This window comes from Amblyomma mixtum, chromosome 7, assembly GCF_055824585.1.
Source record: "Amblyomma mixtum isolate Tamu chromosome 7, ASM5582458v1, whole genome shotgun sequence".
NCBI classification, from domain to species: Eukaryota; Metazoa; Arthropoda; class Arachnida; order Ixodida; family Ixodidae; genus Amblyomma; species Amblyomma mixtum.
This window is the reverse complement of record NC_143018.1, coordinates 7761694-7774034: the sequence shown is the minus strand read 5'-3', so window position 1 is coordinate 7774034 and position 12341 is coordinate 7761694.

Genomic DNA, 12341 nt, shown 5'->3' with positions numbered 1-12341 from the left:
GCTCACATCAGTCACACAGGAACATGCATTAAGAGCCGATTAAGGAAGCACCACAATGTGCGAGACACTTACCGGTCTTGCACTGCGGAGATTGCAGTCGTGCTGCTCACTTCTCAGACAAGGTTGATAAGAACGCTCAAAAGGTCTCCCGGGAAATTATCGAGGGCCTGCAGATACAGCCGGAACGACAGCCAGGAGGTATATGCTTCATGAGTTTTGCGGGTGGTATTATTTGCTTTTTTTTTTCTGGTTTCGGCCGCGCGCACGACATGTTTTCAGTGCTTCTGTACTTGGCTCCTGTTCTTTAGGGGATCCTGCTGCATGTTTTTGCTCTCCGTTTTTTTTTCAGATGTTTTTGCTTGTTTTTTTTTTGACTGACGCCTGCAGGTTCTCCTACGTGCAGAAGGATGAGACACACACACACACACACACACACTGCGCTGAACTGGCAACTGAATTTTATTCATGAAGCATTTCTATATACTGTAGACAATCAGTTCCGCCACATGTTCTTTCATTACCCACATCTTCCCCATCTTGGGGGGTAAGGTGAGGGCAACGAAGGAACATGTGACAGGACTGTTTTATCTACACTGTATACATTGTAACCGAAAAACGGTTGACGTCGACGTGATACAGCTCGTCGACGCCTGTATCACGTCGTCGCGGATAATTTCTTGAACTCGCCGGCGAATGACGTCACGTTCCTTCGAAGAGACCCAGTAAGACGGCTGACATCTTTGGATTTCGTCGACTGCAGTTCAATTCTCTGTGTGCAATATCAGTCTAACCTTGGACGTCGAGGCAAAACAGTCGCTGAAAGAGTCCATAATGATTTCCAGGCAGCGTTTTGATTCTACGGGAGGTTCGGGTTCACGTCGGTTCTTATGGTAGTGGTCGGTGGACTCGGTGCCTCCACTGATGCCGTGGTTTCAGACTACGCGTGCTGTTCCATGCATTTGCTGAGTTCTTTGAATTGCGCAATAGCTGTTTTTCTAGACAAGCACTGAGGTTCACAGCTGGAGTTCGTCACCAAAAGTTCGGTTGGCCCATTGTTCAGTTCAATAAGTCCGCGAGCTACACAGACTTGCCAACCCACTGCTCCTATCGGCTTCAGTGATGCCACGAGTGCCGAAGCTTTTGTTGCGCTGGGGCCGTAAGAAACATGCCGGCTCTTGACGGGATCGAAACGTGGTCGTCACAGACAAGCAGTTTAGTCCTGCGTGGCTCGCTATCGTTGTCAACAGTGCGTTAGGTGGGAAACAACACTATTATCTCCTGAAGTTTGATGATGGCACCGTACTCTCGGAGAAAATCCAAACCAAGTATCAGGTCTTTAGGGCACTCGGAATAGTACAGCAAAGCAAGCAAGTAGGAAAATTAACACCGCGGATCTGTATTCGCGAGGTGCTGCCGACACCAGTCGGCGTCACTAGATGGCCACCGGCTGTGCGGATCTGCAGTTCGGACCATGGGGGTCAGAACTTTTATGAGGGTCGTAGCGAACCGATTCCTCATTAGAGAAAAATCAGCGCCCGTATCCACTAGTGCGGCCATGTCGTGGTTGTAGGCGGTTACCGGAATTTCGGCGGAAACCAGTCGGTCACAGCTCGTAGTTGAGGTCTTCCGTTGAGGTCGTCGTTGAGGCGGCCGTATACCCATGCAGGACGCCCTCTTCAGTTTTCCCGACGAGGGGAGGTGCCTCGGAACTGGCCAGAGGTCCATGGGCGGCTTGGCGAAGAGAACCGCCTTGGGGATGTCGATCGAGATTGGCGTCGCAGCGAGGTCGATGCCTGCACGTTATCGGACAGGTACTGCTCGATATCCCGCGCCCGTTCACAGTAGCGAAGCCGGGCCGTTGCAGATTATGTGACCGGGCTCCCCGCAGTGGTAGCAGAATGACCGATTGTTTGGCGTACGCCACAGTTGCGTTGTACTCATGGTGGCCCTGGACTCCTGCGGCATGGTGGGTACCGCAGAGTAGGTACGAGCGACAGGGGAAAAGGCTCGCGTCACGTGCCCAGAACTTCGTAGTTCATCCCTGTAGATCGTCACGGAGGTCTCCGGCTGTGGAGCTGGTGGTGACTGCACGAATCGCCGGATTTCACCAAGGACCACGTCCGTTAAGGCAGCGACGCTGGCCTGTGGAGCTTCGAAGCGAAGTTTATCCCGTTCTTCACGCTCAAGGTTCGCCACAAGCTACCGAAGATCTTCGGCGGGCAGCGACGTAGGTGTGCCATGGTGAGCTGCTGTTACACTGTCCTGACAACCGTAGTGCGCGCCCTGTTCCTGCAGAGAAGGCTCCATACTCAGTGCCTCCTTGGTAAAGTCGGCCACATTTCTTGGCGGGTCACGAAACAGTCCGGCAAACAACAGCCCCTTTACGCCGCGCATTAAATGGCGTACCTTCTTGGCCTCGGGCATAACAGGGTCGGCCCGATTGAAGAGTCGCGTCGGCCCGATTGAAGAGTCGCGTCATGTCTTCAAGGAACATGGCGACGCTGTCGTTCGGCTGCTGCGGTCTCGAGTGCAAGGCGATTGCAGCCTTCTCCTTTCTCTCACTGGTACTCAACGCCGCTAACAGCTGTCGGCGAAAAACCTCCCGCTTGGCGAAGGAAGAGTCGTGATTCTAGAACCATGTCTTAGCCGAGCCCTGCAGAACGAAGTACACGTTTTCAATTTACGCTCATCGTCTCACTCTTTGAAGCCCGCCACGCGGTCAAAACTGGCCAACCAGTCTTCGACGTCCTCGAACCTGTCGCCGTGGAATGGTGGCGGCGACCGAAGTGCGTGAAGGACGAACGTTGGGGCATTCCCGGAATGCTGAGTTGTCTGACTACCCGTGGTGGACGTCACGGCCCTGACTGGTGTTGTCAGTTGGCCGAATTCCGGTTGTACGCCTCGCAGGCGGCGGATCGTCTTGTGGGGCGGGTGTTGAGTCCACGCGTTCAGAATTGGCGTCAAGGGTGCCTCCGAAGTCAGCGTACGTGGGACGTGCCACAGCACTTCCACCAAATATGTCACCGACAAATGGTTGACGTACGCAGGGAAATCTACTTATACATGCTGGGACGCGCCAGGCAGCAGGGAACTCGGAGAGGAAGCCAGAACCACTAGCCCTTAGCATGTCCAAGGCTTGCAGAGTGCTAGATATTAAGGCGAAAGCCTTTAATGCCTCATACTGTCGTTAGCAGACGCGTCTGCAGCCGTGTCGGCAGATTTGTCCGCCTTTCGGCGTCACTGCTTAAAATGAAACTGCGCCGAGTGAGTGAGTGGTTCTTGATGATGATGAAGGAAGGGGGTCGAGGCGCGTTCAACTGTCTCCTCTAGATGAGGGAATCACCGCCGTTGCGCCTCGTTGGGGAAAAGGGAATTAAAGAATAGTGATGTAAAGGGTCCGGTTGGTTGGTTGGTTTATGGTGTTTAACGTCCCAAAGCGACTAAGGCTATGAGAGACGCCGTAGTGGAGGGCTCCGGAAATTTCGACCACCTGGGGTTCTTTAACGTGCACTCACATCGCACAGTACACGGGCCTCGAATTTCTCCTCCAAAGAAATTTAACCGCCGCGGCAGGGATCGAACCCACGTCTTTCGGGCCAGCAGCCGAGCACCATAGCCACTGAGCCACCGCGGCGGCTAAAGGGTCCGGGTGAGGGTGTGAATCGAACCAGGGCCTTTGGCATTTGAAGCGGAGACGCTACCACTACGCCACGGAGGCTCCAGGTTCGAGCATGAATAAAGGCGAATCTAGTGAATGCATGGGTTTCATAAATAAAATAAAAGGAATAAAGTCAAGAGAAAGAAAAATAAAAATAAGAAAATAAACAAAAATAAAAATAAAATATGGAAATAAAAATAAAAAACAATAAAAATAAGAAAAGGAGCAAAATAAAAACAAAAAATATAAAAAATAAAAAGCAAAGAAAAACAAACAGTGCGCCAGGAAACGCTTTCGCCTTGCAGCACTTTAGAGAGCCAAAGTGCCCCCTGAATTTTTTTACAGTTCGCTCGCGTGACGCCGCCACTGATGGGGTTTGAAGCCACGACCCAATGAAAGCCGTGCAGGTAGGCGTAGGCGAGAACCCGAGAATGAAGTCGGTCCTTTTACTCCCAGAGCCAGGTCTAGCCCGAGCGGTCCTCTCGGACCAACCGCCGCTTCGGCGTCGCTTCGACTAAGCACGGAGGCCGAGCGGGCACGTGGCGATATAGAAAGGCTTCATGAATAAAATTCAGTTCTCCGTTAACCGCAGCGTGTGTGTATGTGTCTTCTGTCCTTGTCTTCTTACAGCGCTGTTTTGGATAACTCTTAATTCAGTCTGCATCCCATCGTTGCGTGGTATTTCGTCAGGATGCCACCGTTCCAATTCGGCCGTGAGACCACACCAACGAATCAATTCGTTTCGTCTTCGAAGTATCGCACAGACTCGAGCAGTTCATGTAGAGGAGCGGAATAAACAGGTTCCTTCACATATATCGAAAAGGCGTGCACCCCACTGGTCAGTACCCCCCCCCCCCCCCCTACCCCCAAATAAGAAAGAAAACAAACTGACCGGACGTTTGTCATTGTGGCAATGCAGGTTTTCAAAGACAGTTGGGACTGTGCGATATACCGAAGCCAGTTGGAGTGTTTAGAAACTGTACGCAGGGTTGTAGAACGCCTCGCGTCTATGCTGCTACACTCCATTATATATTGTCACGGATAAAGCTCTAATGAATGCCCTGCGACCTGACAGGGATTGCGTTCGCACCTCGGAATTCTGGCCAATCAGCGGGGCGCTTTGTCATGAAATAGTGTGTGACGTCATCCATTCTGGCCAATCACCGTTACGAGTTTTCATGTAGTCAAGGGTGACGTCATTCATTCTGGCCAATGCATGTGGCGCGTTGCATCTGGCTTATTACGCCAACGACACCGATGCCGCATAAACGGTGAACGTGGCTCTAAACTGTCGCATGTCAATTGGCCAAAGCAAAAGAAGTCTTGAACAAGAGTTGCTTTTATTGCTTGAACCAGAAGAGGGCAGCATTGAACCGCTGCGCTCCTTTTGCACGAACTATACATATGCACCGCAACGAAGTGCCTTCAAAACAATGCATGGAAGGGGCAATGTACTCGTTACTCGTAGTTATGATTAGTTTCGAAACATCCAGAGTGTAATGGTGGCAAACTTCAAAGCCGGCTGCGTTCATGGCTGCACTCGTGTTTTTCAGACCGGACCGCGCAGCTTTGCGGGAGAAACAAAAAGAAGCGAACGAAGAAAGGAAAGAGGGTGGCCACCTACGGGCGTCTCGTGTGGTGGGCGTGTGTGCACCTACAAAAGTAGGGCACGTAATGGGCTCTTCGGGCCATTTTCTTTTCCGCGCCACTGCTCGCCTTTCCGCCGAATAACAATTCCGAGACGGGCGCTCTTTCTTGGGCACGCGAGCGCTGTTACTTTTTTTTGTTCCTGTCTCTCGTCTCGCTCTCAGCGTCCGAGTTCTCCTTTTCTCAGCCGGCTCGTTAGATATCTGCGAATGAATGCAGGGCAAAACGAAGAATGCGTCATGCAAAACAGCACGGCAGACGCGCCCACTATCAGAACATTTCTGGGTGAGTCAATTTATACCCGAGCCGGGCTACCAACTGCCAGGTGCCTCTCACACAGCGCCCTCTATAACTCCCGCCCTTCTTCTGTTCAGTACTTTCTCGCCTTCTTAGCCAAGACAGATGCTGGCGCTGGCGTCACGAATTATGCAGCAACTCGGCCAATGACTGAACCGCACTGGGAATTTTTGGACGTCTTACTGGGCGCTTTCCCTACCGCTGCCTTCGCGTTTTCTACGATGTCATGCATGACATTAATAAATCTTTTGTTCTGCATAGGTTCTGGTTTTCCCTGGTTTTCAATTGCTAACTTAATGTGCCGATAGGAGTCTAACTAACGATCATCGAATTACCAGCAGTGAAGGAATGATTTGTTAATCGATTGATATATTGGCGAGTTGCGTTGACAACTGTCCCCTTTCGAGTTCCTTCAGGGACGCTCGACTTACCAGCTCACTGTGGACAACCTTACTTGCGCATGTGTGTGCTCATTACTTCTGTGCGAGCCTTGATTTCGTTATGTTTTTTTACTCTCGTTTCCTTAGAGTAACCTGTCAGGTAGTAAATTAGCAAGAAAACCGCTCGAGGTATCAAAGGAGTGACTCTTCCTGCAGCTCGTAACTCTGCTGGGCGTCACCAGTGCTGCCTGTGCGCCGGCTCGCGAAATAGAACACATTTTCAGCTCCTTTGCAGCGATCGAACGAGGGCCACACCGTCGAAAGGAGCGCATGCCGCAATATGCCTCGCGCATTGGCCCCGAGCGATGCTTTCCCGCAAGGCTGAAGGCACATGATTGATTGATTGATTGATTGATTGATTGATGGATGGATGGATGGACGGACGGACGGACGGACGGACGGACGGACGGACGGACGGACGGACGGGTGGGTGGGTGGGTGGGTGGATGGATGGGAGCGCCCCCTTTGAAACGGGGTGGTGGCAATTGCCACCATGCTCAGCTTTTCTTTTTTTTTCTTTTTTTGCTTACTGTGTTGGCAATTCTCACCAAGAATCGCCATCATCTTTACCTACGGTTTCCCACAATTCTAACCCTATGCCACATCTCCGCTTTTCAGCCACCAATCCTCCGATCGCTTTTTGCTAACTTCCACTGCAGATCTATTTACATGACCATTGTTATCTTTAAACCTTAGGGCCTCAGGAAGAGTGAATGTGCCTGCATCGACATCCGGATGGATACCATCACGTTTGATTATGAGGTGTAAGGCTTACGCGGGGTCCACCTGGCGGGGGCAGTTGCCAAGGCGGCGGATTGCCACGTGCGCTGCTTTCCCCTGGGCTGACTTGGTGTCTGCCTTTTTCCTCTTCCCTGAGCAGAGCAGAGGCTGGACGATGTGCAGTGCCAGAGGAAGGACGTGGTTTAGAGGCTCCTCGAAGACGACTTAACTTGGCACTCATGTCTTGTGGCCGAACTGACACTGAAAGATTGTTAAGGCTTCAACGTAAAGTGGTTCGACTACTTATGCACTCCAGAAGCTGCATCAGCGCAGGTGACCTAAGGAAGCATACCGCCAGCTACACCGCCTGTTACAAGCTCCTGCAACATCAAGCCATGCCGTCTGGTCTAGGCGGAATAGTAGAGCTACACTAGCTTCTGTAATCAATACATTAGCAGCGATAAGAGTTACATTTTACGGAAGACCTCAGCTGCAATAGAATGTCCTCGTACCAGTTAAAGGAAACTGGGGAATATCAAATCATGCTCATAATGGTCGCCCTAAATTAATTTATATTGCAAAGAAAAGTGAAACGGCTAAAAAATTTAAGCATGAATTCTAGACTTTCGTATCACTGTAGATATGATTTTGTACTGCGCGGTCTTGCGATCATTTTTTCTTCTTCTTTTTTCTTACTCCCATCTTCAACAGAGCTCTGCTCTTCAGTGTTTGCCGTCAAATTTATTGACCGACCTTTTTTTTACATTTTACCTTTGAAATTAAATTCTGAAACGCGAAATGTCATTATATTTTCTTATGTATATCAAAGTGTAGTGCAACGGTATGAATAACGTTTGTCTTGTTTTTGTATGATTGCCGTGGAGAGCGAGTGGTGACACGCCACTGTTGCTGAGGCCAAGGATTATAGTCAGGAGTACATGTTTCCTCCTTTTGTCCTGCTTCAAGGGCAAGAACACACACACACACACACACACACACACACACACACACACACACACACTACACACACACGCACACTCACACACACACACACACACACACACACACACACACACACACACACACACACACACACACACACACACACACACACACACACACACACACACTACACACACACGCACACTCACACACACACACACACACTCACTCTCACACACACACACACACTCACACACACACACACACACAAACACACACACGCACACTCACACACACACACTCTCACACACACACACTCACTCTCACACACACACACACTCACACACACACACAAAGAAAAGTGATGCAGGGAGTAGGAAATTATTTACACAGGATTTTGGGGCACGCAGGCCTCTGGACCCCCGCACGGCCCCACTACACCCAAACATTCATGTACAGTCTTTGTGAAAAGTAACCAGGCAGCATGGTTTGCTTCTGGCTTGTATAGTGGAGCCCTTGTGGCTTTCCTAAAAATCAATATATGTTGGGAGGTAAGAAGACCCCCAGTCCTTACCTTTAACGACCATTTCAGCTTCAGGGAAGCTGTAAGGGCTCCACTGTACGAGCTAGAAGCAAACCATGCAGCCTGGTTACTTTTGACAAAGACTGTACCTATAGGGTCCATGACGTCGGCGGCTTGCGTTCCTCCGCGGTCTTCTGCCGGATCGGGTCCTCGGAGCGTAGCAGGGTCTCCCAGTCCTCCCAGCTGGAGAGGATCCAGGTCCCGCGGGGGAGGATCCGCTGGGCATTGAATCAGATTGTGGGCAAGGGTTTGATGGTAGCGGGACCAATCCCGTCCCCTTATACCAGGGAGTAGGAAACGGCTGGAATACGAAGGATTGCGACACGTCCGTGATTGCGAGCGGCTGCAGCCGCACTCTGCAACTTCGCCGGGGCGAGAAACCGACTGCTATGCTCCTGGTCGGCGTACTACGTCAGAGGCTGCGATGGGCTGGCTAACGTGCACGCCCGCAAGAGGGAGAGAAAATACACGATGAAAAAAAAATAAAAAAACAGAACCCAAAGGACCCGGCAAGTAGGAGAACGTGTAAGAATCAGGGGAAAGCAGGCGAAGTTGGGTGAGATAGAAAAGTCGGGGAAAGGAAGGCCCCGGATGAAAGAGGCACGTTTACGGCGTTGGGTGTCAAAACAGACGCGAACGTACGCGCTGCATGAGGCCGTGGTAGTTCAGATAAGTGAAAGGACTGGAAAGAGGCACTTTCTAAGAAGGGAGTACAAGTGAAGCAAATTGCGAACAGAAAAGGGAAGGAAAGAGGTTGAGCCGAAGAGAAATGCCACGTGCTTTACAAAGAGAAGGTAGAGGACTTGAAGCAGCTTGAACAGGCCTCGTCAATTCCCCCAAAAAATGACCAAAAATTAATTTTTAGAAAACTGTCGAATCTTTTTGTACGTCTCGTTTTTTTTTTTTTTATGCTGTCCCGAAGTTTCATTGCAGAAATCGACCAGGAATTGTCGTCTAAGAAATTGTTTCGTGAACCCCGGCGGCTGTGCAATGGGGGGAAACGATCGAATAATGGGCGTTTTTCTCCATTAAGGTCTTCTGCTTGTATACTCACCTTGCGCAGCAGATTTGTTCACGACTACTTCATCTATTTTGAGCCCGTTTGGTTTGCCGCACTTCTAGAACCACAGTGCAGGCCCGACGTATATTTATTTTCAAATTTGCTCATTTTAAACTTCTTACGTGAAATTTTCTTCTCACCTCAGATATGTCAACGGACACTGCATCGCAAAAAAATTCAAAACAAAAATTTCTGCTTCGAGAAAAGAAAAAAAATCCAAGAATGCGTGCATAGTATGCTATTAAGAACGCAAGTATTGTTGAATCAGCCTTCTGTCACATTTTCGTAACTGTGCAGCCTTTTCACGAGATTTAAAGCATAAATCGCCGAAGACTACATCATTTTCACCACTGGTTGCAGCAGTATCAGTGCGACGCCTGACGTTCTAAAGATCTGCAGAGACAGAGGTCAGGGGCTGAATTTCATTTCTCAATTGCCATAAGACGGCCGCATTAGGTTTTTGGAACTAAAGTTAAAGCTCACAGAGCAACATGTTTTTTGATGTATGATCATGAGGCCATGAAGCCCTTTCTACCGTTCAGTTCCCAGCATTCTAGACCGGTTAAGGACGGTATAGCTACACCTTGCCTGTCGTCAGCCCTAAAACTGTCATGCCATCACCGACTTGCAGAAGGCGTAGACAAGTGACCAGACTTGACAAATGACCAGAAGGCGTAGACCACGTGACCAACCGACTCAAGGCCACGGCACCGCCACGGAGCTCAAGGGGTGCCACGCTGAAGGCTCGAAGAGCTGGCGTAGTGTAGCTCTCGCTACAAAAGAAAAAGGGGGGAGGGGAGAGGGGGGGGGGGGCGGAGATGTGCAATGCATGACAGCTATCAGAGGGCATAAGCCATCGAGCATATCTTTTCTATGCGACGGTATAGGGGCCTCATCGAAGCGAAAACCCGTCGTCCGCCGGCGTAGTGACACCTTGCCATGGTGAACAATGAAAGAATAGCGAGAAACTTTCCGAAAAAGGAAAAACCCGAACATGCTCATGACTCAAATCAGCGGCCTGGGTAATGCGAGCCCGCCATCCATCCGCCTACTATATCACGTGTGTTGAACTGTTAGTCTCGCGCTGTGCTTGGGATATCGTCGTCTTCAACTTTTGTCCAACCGCTTCCAAACGAAGTGTGCAAGAAAAGTCCAGTAGTACCTACACAAAAAAAAAAAGCTGCAATAAACCGCCATCTGACGTGCATAGAGCGGAACGGCGCGGGCGGCGATTTGAATCACCGCACCAGGGTCACATCAAACAGCAAGGAACATTCAACCCAAAAAGTGCATGCTATCGCATTCTGTCGCATCAGTTACACTGATCGTCCCCCTAATTTTTTTACCTATAAAGGTGTGAAAATTTTTCCACCATATGTGGTGGCAAGGTGGGAGGCTAAGCGGTACACTATGTATACGGTACATACCAGACGTGTCTGCGCGTACAGCTTCCGACATAAAACGACATCGGCTCTCCACGGCCACCCGTTCAATAAAAGTTTCCACACCCCGATCGCTATCTGCCTAACACAGACTGGAACGTAAGAGCGGCTCGCTGGAGTTTCGAAAGGTGCAACGCCATCTTCGCTACCGCGCTGCGAATCGAAGCCTGTGATTCCGGAAGCCACGCTCCACCCCCAGGAAAGAAGCGGCGTGCCACTCTTGACGGCGAACAAATCGTCTCTAAGGAAGCGCCGAGCATCCAACGTTTATGGGTTCGCCTACGTCTCTAGATGTCACGGCTCCCAGCTTTTATGGCATCACGCGGCTATCGGGCTTCCGCCATTTACGACCAAACGTCACGGTGGACAAGGAGGCAGCGACATACCACAGGTATACCGCAGGCAAGCTCATCGAAGTGGGCTCGAAAATCGAAAAAAAAAAAAAAAAACATTCGCCGGACGTTTACCGCTTTCACTAATTACTAATGCAAACGACAACGGGGTAGTGCGAAAGGCCATTTTCAGTCGCACTGTTTCTAACTCCTTGTACGGGTGTAGCAGCGAGCTGCTGCGTTTATGCCGCTACACTATAGCGTCACGGGTAAGATCCCGTGAATGCCTTGCATTGAGTGTTTCAGTAGCCGAGTGCAGCAATTAGTCAAGGAGAATGAGGGTACGGCGAGACACACGGTCGCACCGGTGACCGGGTTCGAACCCGGCCGAGGCGACCGTTTCGATGGAGGCGAAACGCAACAAAAGAAAAAAAGTAATGTGGTTTTTGAGGAATGGAAGTGGCGCAGTAACTGTCTCACTTCTCAGTGGACACCTCGACCGCGCCGTGAAGGAAGGTGGGAGCGAAATAATAAAAGTGCCGTAGTAGAGGGCTCCGAAATAATTTCGACCACCCGGGGCTCTTAAACATGGACATAACGTCGCACAGCACACGGGAGCCTTTGCGTTTCGCCTCCATCGAAACGCGGCCGAGTTCGAACCCGGGAACTCCGGCTCAGTGGTCGCGAGCGCCCTAACCACTGAGGCGCCTGTGTGCCGTGCGATGTCAGCGCACGTTAGATTCCCAGGTGGTCGAACTTATTCCAGAATCCTCTCTCTCTTTCCCTTTCGCTCCGTGTCCGGCGTGACATGCGCAGCAAGGGAAACCGGCGAGGAGAAATGTGATTTTGAGGAATGTTTGATCTCCAGTATTCATCGACACGGTTCTGGAGGTGGCTTTCGAACTAGTGCACTGCACGGGCTCGGGCCAGCCCGAAAGCCCGGGCCAGCCCGAAAGCCCGGGCCCGGCCCGCGGGCCGGGCCGGGACGTGATTTATATTGCCGGGCCTGAAGTTGCGGGCCCGGGCCGGGCTCGGGCTTAAAGCTGCGGGCCCGAGTCGGGCTTGGGTCCGTACAGAAACGGCTGGTGTCCGACTTTTCATTCGCTATTGCAGAGTGAAGTGCACAACTGCGGCATTGAAGCAGCGACACGGATGAGCTATGGGTTATAGTACGCGCCGAGAAAAAAAAAAACTAAGCTTTATTCATTGACTTATTTATT